Source organism: Podarcis bocagei (assembly GCF_964188305.1).
Source record: "Podarcis bocagei genome assembly, chromosome: 2".
Classification (NCBI taxonomy): domain Eukaryota; kingdom Metazoa; phylum Chordata; class Lepidosauria; order Squamata; family Lacertidae; genus Podarcis; species Podarcis bocagei.
The window spans coordinates 48,413,930-48,421,839 of NC_138126.1; positions in this window are offsets into that span (position 1 = coordinate 48,413,930).

Sequence of the window (7,910 nt, forward strand, 5' to 3'; positions counted from 1 at the left end):
GGGAGAGAACAAGCTGGAAAATCAGTCAAGGTGGAAGCCTACTGTTTTAAATAATAAAAAATGTCACTAGCTTACAACAGTTTCTAGCCTTGTTCCATAAATCTATGGAACACAACACACAGTGGTCTACACAAGTGAATACCAATCCTACATGGGCTTGGATTGCCACCACCCCCCACCCCCGTGCTTTAACAACTTTGTGACTAGGGTGGGTGAAAATCTTTCCCCTAGCATGGTGGGAAAGCGTTGATTTCATTTCTGCCTGGAATGAATAGGAAGCTGCCTTATACCAAGATCTAGCTCATTATTGGTCACACTGATTGGCAGCAGCTCTCCAGGGTTTCAGGCCTGGGTTTCCCACTGCTCCTTGGAGATGCAAGGGATTGAATCTGGGAACTTCTTCATACTCAACCACTGATTTACAAACCCTTCCCCTGTTAATAGGAAATGTGTATAGGATCAGCCTGCCTTTTCAGCCAAGGGCTGTGTTTGGATGGTCTAATGCAGGGCTCACCACCCATGGGTGCCATGCTTTCCTTGGTGCCCCTGGAATAAAGCACAACCCCCAAATTCCCAGATTTCATGGTTTTTTACTAAAGTAAGTTTGTCATTTTTGCAACCTGAGATTTGAGGCAAAGCATGCAAACACCATTCTTCTCATTTTGTTTGTGAGAAATTTGCCTGCTCCACCCTTTCAATGTTTTATTTTGCCCCACCCCAGGAAAAATACCCACCCCAGGAAAATATCTGAGGATCCTCATGTGAGAGAGAGGGAAGGCTGCACTAGGAAGAAAGAGGGAGGGGGAAAGAAAAGTTAAAAGAAGTGGAAATAAACGATCTCTTTGTAGACTTTTGCTGTGCTTCCCAGTTCGGAGGCTTCTTCTTTTTTTACCCAAATGCTCACTTAGACATTTAAATATATTAGTCTACCTGTATTTATGTTCTGACTGTTCTTCAATTTCCTATCCTCCAGGACTCTCACCACAAGAATTCTGGCTGTGGGCTTGATCCTTTTTGAGCTTGTGCACCGTTCTGTATTCAGATTTATTGGTAAGGGCGACTGGCTTTTTGAATCATGAGCTCAGATTCCTCTTCTTTCAGAAACTTCCTCTGTATGGTTGGGTTAGTCACAAAAGCACTGTGTATCTGACTGTGGCTATTTGCTCAACCACAACACCACAGGAAAGAAGAGCTATGTGCCATAAATGTAACTGGCACATCCCCAAGATAACGGATGTACACATCATAGCATATGGCTAAGTGGCCTGTGCCACAAACAGCACATGTCACATTAGGGGAGGCATGGCGGAAAGAACTCCAGCAGCCCCCATCTGCAATGTCTCTTGGTGTGCTTCCAGAAGCCCTTCCCTGAGATTTAAAGGGAATATGTCATACTTGGATAATTCCTTTCCTGTCATCATGATAGTTAGGAACAGTAATTGCATTTCCTAGCCAGCCATTGAAATGCCTCGAAGAGCAATGCCTGTGAGTTGCCCTCTGAGCTGATGCCAAGTCCAATGTATTTATGGGGACAGAGGGGTTGGGAGACCAAGCAACGTGTTTTGGGTCATGGAGGAAACCAACTCCAGGGCAATGTTGTGGATATTTCATAGATCCCCATTGGCACTGTGAGAATGACACATGCTCCTGCCTTTCCAGTTTGATTCAGGGTTGCTGGTGGAGTGCTTGTTGCAAACTTACAGCGCCTTGCCCCTCATCCTGATTTGGCCACGGCACAATGGCTTGCTGCCGAGATGGGAAGGAAGGGAGAAGCAGATTCCAAACTAATGCAAATGTCAGAGACCCTTGGAAGACATGTCAGCCATGGAAAGAGCTATAATCGGAGCAAGCCTGGCAGGAAGGTTCATGTTCCCAGCAGTCGCTGGAAAACAGGATTCATCAGTGTAGGAACTGTAGCATTGCCTCTTATTGTGGCCATCCTGCCCAACCATGCCTACTCAGGAGTAAACCCTACTGAATTCAGTGAGTCTTACTCGCAGGTAAGTGGGATTAGGATTGGGGCCTTAGCCATCACCAGCAGGGAAGGACTTTAATTGCCTGCCAGACTGGGTGTGGCAGCCAGTGGTGGAAGAGCCACTGTTGCCTCTCAGAAACAAGCCCCAGTGATAGTTGGGGTCATCTTATGATTCCCTGCTCCAGATTCCAATAACTCCAGAGCAGTTATGCGTAGTGCCTGAATTTAAACTTTACTTTTGCTATTGTCCTAAAACAGGGGTCTGCAACCTTTAAGATAAAAAGAGCCACTTGGACCCGTTTCCGAAGGGAAAAAAACTGGGAGCCGCAAAACTCGTCATTATAAAAATAACTTTTTTGTCACTTTTTATTATTTCTTTGTTTGACCCCTCCTCATAGAAATAAACGTTAAATTAACAAGTTACCTTTTTGTGTGTGTGTGTTCTTCACTCCCCTTCAAAACAGTGACCAGCGTACATGCCCCCTTTCAATGCAGTGACCAGCATACATGCGCCTTACAATGTAGGGGTCGGGCGGGCGGGAAGGCGACGTCGGGACGGTGTGTGACTAACGCACGCACCCCATGCGACGTCACAGCCAGTACAGCGCCTGCCACAGTGGGGAGTGTCGGGGCGCATAATGCGCCTCCTCCCCTTGCTAGTATCCGCCCCGGAGCCATGGCAAAGGTGTAAAAGAGCCACATGCGGCTCCGGAGCCGCGGGTTGCAGACCCCTGTCCTAAAAGTAAAAGTATTATAAGGTGGGATTTTTGTTTTGTTTTAAGTATGAATAACGTACTAAGGGGCTGGCCCACCCATTCGATAAACTGAGCAAGTGTACACAGTAAATGGCTTATAGGCAACTATGCAGCCACCTGCCAGCTGCAACTCATGACTACGCATGGCCTTTTGATACTTCGGCTGGTTGTTCTGGTTCTTCCTATAAAGGGGGAAATAACTGCTTTTATAGTTATACTGTTGTTAGGAGGGATGTTTGGTGTGGGCTGCTGGTAACCAGCGTTATGAAACATTAACACAAAACACCCAAGACTTGAGATAGAATCGGCAAGTAAAAGTAAATAAAGTTTCTTTTAACCACCTACTTAGTAAAAAGTTTTTGATCTGATAACAGTAGAAAGTATGTAAGTCATAGGAGCTATAGAATCTACCTGCCACTGATTTCAAATATCTGGATTTTATGCTTAGCTTTTGTATCTGTTCTCACAACTTTTTTTCTGAATCTGTGTATTTTTGATATTTTCATTTAACTGGATTAACCTGTATGTACGTTGGAGGAGCATCCATCCATAGACTGCCATTGTGGAAGAGCCCCTCCAACTTAGCATTATATTGATACACTTAAGCTGTGCACAAACTCCTGTTTACTCTGCATTCACTGGTTTGGGAAGTGGTATACGCATGGTGATAACCACAATTCATATCTATGCTAGAGTTTCTTTTGAAATACTATGTTTTGTTGTGTTTTCCGCCAAACCAGCTTCAATCCAAATTGAGAAAAAGAACGACAGCTGTGTTTCAAGCTATGTACAAACATGTACATAGTGACAGAGCAGCGGTAACCAACAGGGTGCCAACCAGATGTTATTGGTATACCACCTCCATCATTCCTGGCCAATGGCCATGCTAGCTGTGGCTGATGGAAGTTTTACTCCAGCAACATCTGGAGGGCATCACATGGCCTACCATTGCACTAGAGCAGGCTTCCTCAAATTCAGCCCTCTAGATGTTTTGAGACTACAATTCCCATCATCCCTGACCACTGGTCCTGCTAGCTAGGGATCATGGGAGTTGTAAGCCAAAACATCTGGAGGGCCGAAGTTGAGGAAGCCTGCACTAGAGGTACATAGCTGGTTAAGCTGAAGATTTTGGTGGCCATCAGAGTGTTGTACTATGACCTGGTAGACCAGGGTTCGAATTTCCACACAGCCATGAAGCTCACTGGGGGACTTGGGCCAGTCACTGCCTCTCAGCCTAACTTGCCTCACAGGGTTGTTGTGAGGATAAACTGGGGAGTTGGAGAACAGTGTGCAGCACTTTGAGCTCCTTGGAGGAAAACATGGTATATTTTTCCCCAAATAAATAACTAACCTAATGTGCCTCGCTGTTGTCCAATGGAGACAGCACTCCCACGGGATCTGGAATGCCATGATTGTAACTCAGCTATGATCTCACTGGTCAGCTGTGGGCAAATTGCTTTCTTTCAGAATCAGTTCCCCGTTTGTAAACTAGGAATAATAATGACCTACCAAATAGGCAACTTATCCATGGAGTGTAGAAGTACACTCAAAGATTGCCAGATACGTGGAAGAGCCCTTGGTGCTTTCATCATGCTGGCAGAGGAATCCAATGCCCAGAAAGGGAATATGTACTTTCTGATGTACCCACTGAAAATTCCTGTCCAGATTCTCCTGAATCTGAGCAACAGCCCTGTGAATGTTCAGTGGCTGGTGAATGGATGGAAAAAAGGAATGCCTTATAAACTCATGATGCTGTCTACAACCTGAATGCTTGCCCTTTAGTTTGCAATCTCTTTTGCAAGGTGGACTCACTGGCTACTTTTGTCAGTTCCTCCTTGGTATTCTGGTTATAAGGTAGCTACTTAAAGGTCTTAACTTTGGACAAAGATCAATTAGAAAGGAATCATACCTTGTAACATTGATAAGACAGATGCTATGTTCTAAAACGAACCATGTCTAATTCTTTCTTCCTTTAATTCATTAAATTAAATTTATTTAATTCATTCTTAATAGGCCTTACAGGAACAGAAGAAGGTTCTCATACTGAGTCAGGCCATTGGTCCATCTAAGCTTAGTATTGTCAACTCTGATTGGCTGTGCCTCTCCGGGGTTTTCAGAAAGGAATAGGGGGGTTTGAACCTGGGACATTCTGCATTCAAAGCATGTGCTTTATTACTGATCTATGGTCCTTCTACTCCACCAATAAAAGAAAAGAAAAATACGTCCCAAAGTATGCCTGGAAAATGAAAAGCAAACTGGGAATCAGTGGAGTTTTTCATTTTTTCATTTTTGTATAATGCTGGTGAGATACATTCCAAGCAGACAGTGCTGCATTCTGGTCCTGGCTGCCACGTTTTGAACCTATTGTTGATTCTGAGCAATCTTCAAGGGCATGCATAATGTCTTGCAGTAGTCAAGTCTGGTTGTAAATATGACCTCCACCTCTTAACAGCACAAGGCTATTCACATTTACTTGGAAACTCTGAGTTCAGTGGGGCTATGTTCAAGGGAGAAGTGTGCATAAGACTGCAGCCTAATAGTTTCTCCCTTTTAGCAATGCTATTCAAATATACAAAGGGAAGGCTGTTTTCTCATATCTGCTATGATCCCCATGCCCCAAAATATATACAGTGGTATCTTGGGTTACATATGCTTCAGGTTGCATACGCTTCAGGTTATAGACTCTGCTAACCCAGAAATAGTACCTCAGGTTAAGAACTTTGCTTTCAGGATGAGAACAGAAATCGTGCTCCGGCGGCGCGGCAGCAGCAGGAGGCCCCATTAGCTAAAGTGGTGCTTCAGGTTATGAACAGTTTCAGGTTAAGAACGGACCTCCGGAACGAATTAAGTACTTAACCTGAGGTACCACTGTAATTGACTGAGATTATTCCATAGTGCAAGTACGCTAAAGTTGCTTCAGAATAGTAACTAAGTGGTGGTTAGATGCCACTCCAAATGTCTGGTTCACAACTGCCTTCCAAGTGCTATTTTGACTCATGTTTTCTGCATGGTTGGTGAATATGTTTTATATACAATCAGCTTCAGATCTAGGTACATATTTAAGTCAATCAAGGGTCATTTTCCTCTGTGTGGATATCTGCTTTTTTGCAGATCAAAGTGAGGGCTGAAGCAATGTAGGTGGCAGCTCTCTGGCCCCTCTGCTTCACAGAGATGTGTGGGACCTCCCGTGAGTAGATATACATAGGATGCTGCAGCCGTAATCACAGAATGATTTTGTAGCTGCTTTGAGACTCGGGAGGGAAGGGGGAGGAAAATACCTACCCTTGCCATAAGGCAGAGACAGGCCAAGTGCTTTATCCATGATCTTTAGCTGAGACTATCTAGGGGGCCAGGATTCAGCCCCCAAAGCTGGCCGCGAGTATCATTAACATTTGCTTGTAAAGTGAATTTGAATGCTTATTAACATCGAGCACATGTTCCAAGTTATGTTTTCATCAGGAGACACTGAAAGAAAACATACGTTGGAAACATGCGTCCAAATTTGCTGGAATATCTTCTTCGTACTGTATATTATTACAAGTGAACTAGAGCACAGGGAAAGATCTTGGCTGTGTATTTAATGAGCAAATGTTTGTATATGTGTGTACATTACACACACATGTACTTCCACACTATCGTCAACATCAGATCCTGTTCCTTTTTGTTTGACATCTACAGCAAACACAGAGATGGGAAGTTTCCCTGCCCATCCTTACATATTGCATGATTTTAGATGGATATCCAGAGGGCATTTTCCAATATGGTCTTCCCACTTCTTCCTTGAAACAATGATAGGGAGATATGCTTTTTTAAATTACTAAACACCCCCCTCCTGCCAAAAGATAGCAGCTGGGGCAGGTTTGCTTGTTAATAGCATCATTCTTGTATAGCCCTGTTGATTGGCTATCAAAAAGCTGTTCAGAGCCTTGTGGATCAAGGCTGTTGAATGTCCTGCTGGCATTTATTTATAGATTCATAAGGCTGGAGGGGACCTCCAGTGCTGTTGAATTGTATTTATTTCTCTGAGGCAGGATTCACTAAACATAAATCATCCCAGTGGGAAACGTTTACCTGGCTTCTTGGTTTTTTTAAAAAAAAAAAACCTGCAAGAGGAGAAATATACATTTTGAACAGTCAAAATGTTGTTCAGTCTTCCTTCCACTATCATTCCTTAAAAGAAGGTCAACCATATGGTCAGAGAATGGCATCATCTGAGCAACCCAGGGCTTTGCATGCCCAGCTTCTAGCACCCTCTCAATAGTATTAGACCTTCCAATGCTCCTCAGATGAAAATAGGGACATTTCTCACTCTTCCCCCCAACTGACCCTCCTCAGCTCCCCATTTTTGTCTCCCGCCCCGACAGAGCACTGGTGAGAGCCACTACAGCAATGGAACACATGCCCTCAAACGTCTTGAGAAAACCCCTTAATCCTGATTTGATTTTATTCTTTGGTAGATTTACAATGCAGTGGAAGACAGGAGTGCCTGGCGTGCTCTGGTCCATGGGGTCACGAAGAGTCGGACACGACTAAACGACTAAACAACAACAGATTTACAAAAAAAGAAAATACACTGCAATAAATAAATTTTTTAAAGGGCAAGATTTGACATGGATGCACAAAGCGTGTTGTTGTTGTTGTTTTTAAAAAAAGACAAGCAAGACTCCTTGCTCTCTGCTCTTGCAGCCATGCCCTCTGCCTGCCCCTCAGAGCCGGCGTGTCACTCAATGCTGGGCCTCAGCAGCAGCAACCTCTGCTCCTCCTTGCCCTCTCTCCAGCAGCTGCTACAAGCTGCTCAAAGGAGGAGGCCAACAGTGGCAGCCAAATGCTCCATCGCAGCCACCACTGCTGTCACCACTGCTCAGGCAAGCATCAGCTCATTCTCCCTGAGCTTGGGAGCAGCGCCGCTGATGGGGAAAATAGGGACATTCTGGGATCAAATCAGAAGCCAGGGTGGTTTTCGCTATTCCAGGGCTGTCCCTGGAAAACAGGGACACTTGGAGGGTGTGTAAGAAGAGCTCTGGCCTTCAGCCTTTGTGCAGCCTAGCCCACATTGCAGGCCTTCCCATAAGCCACAAACCCCACCCCATCTCTGTCTCTGGTTCCAGCTCATGAGAGATAATATTTACTCCAGGCCTTATTCCATGGACTTCCCTGGTCCTGCCTGACAAAGGTATGCA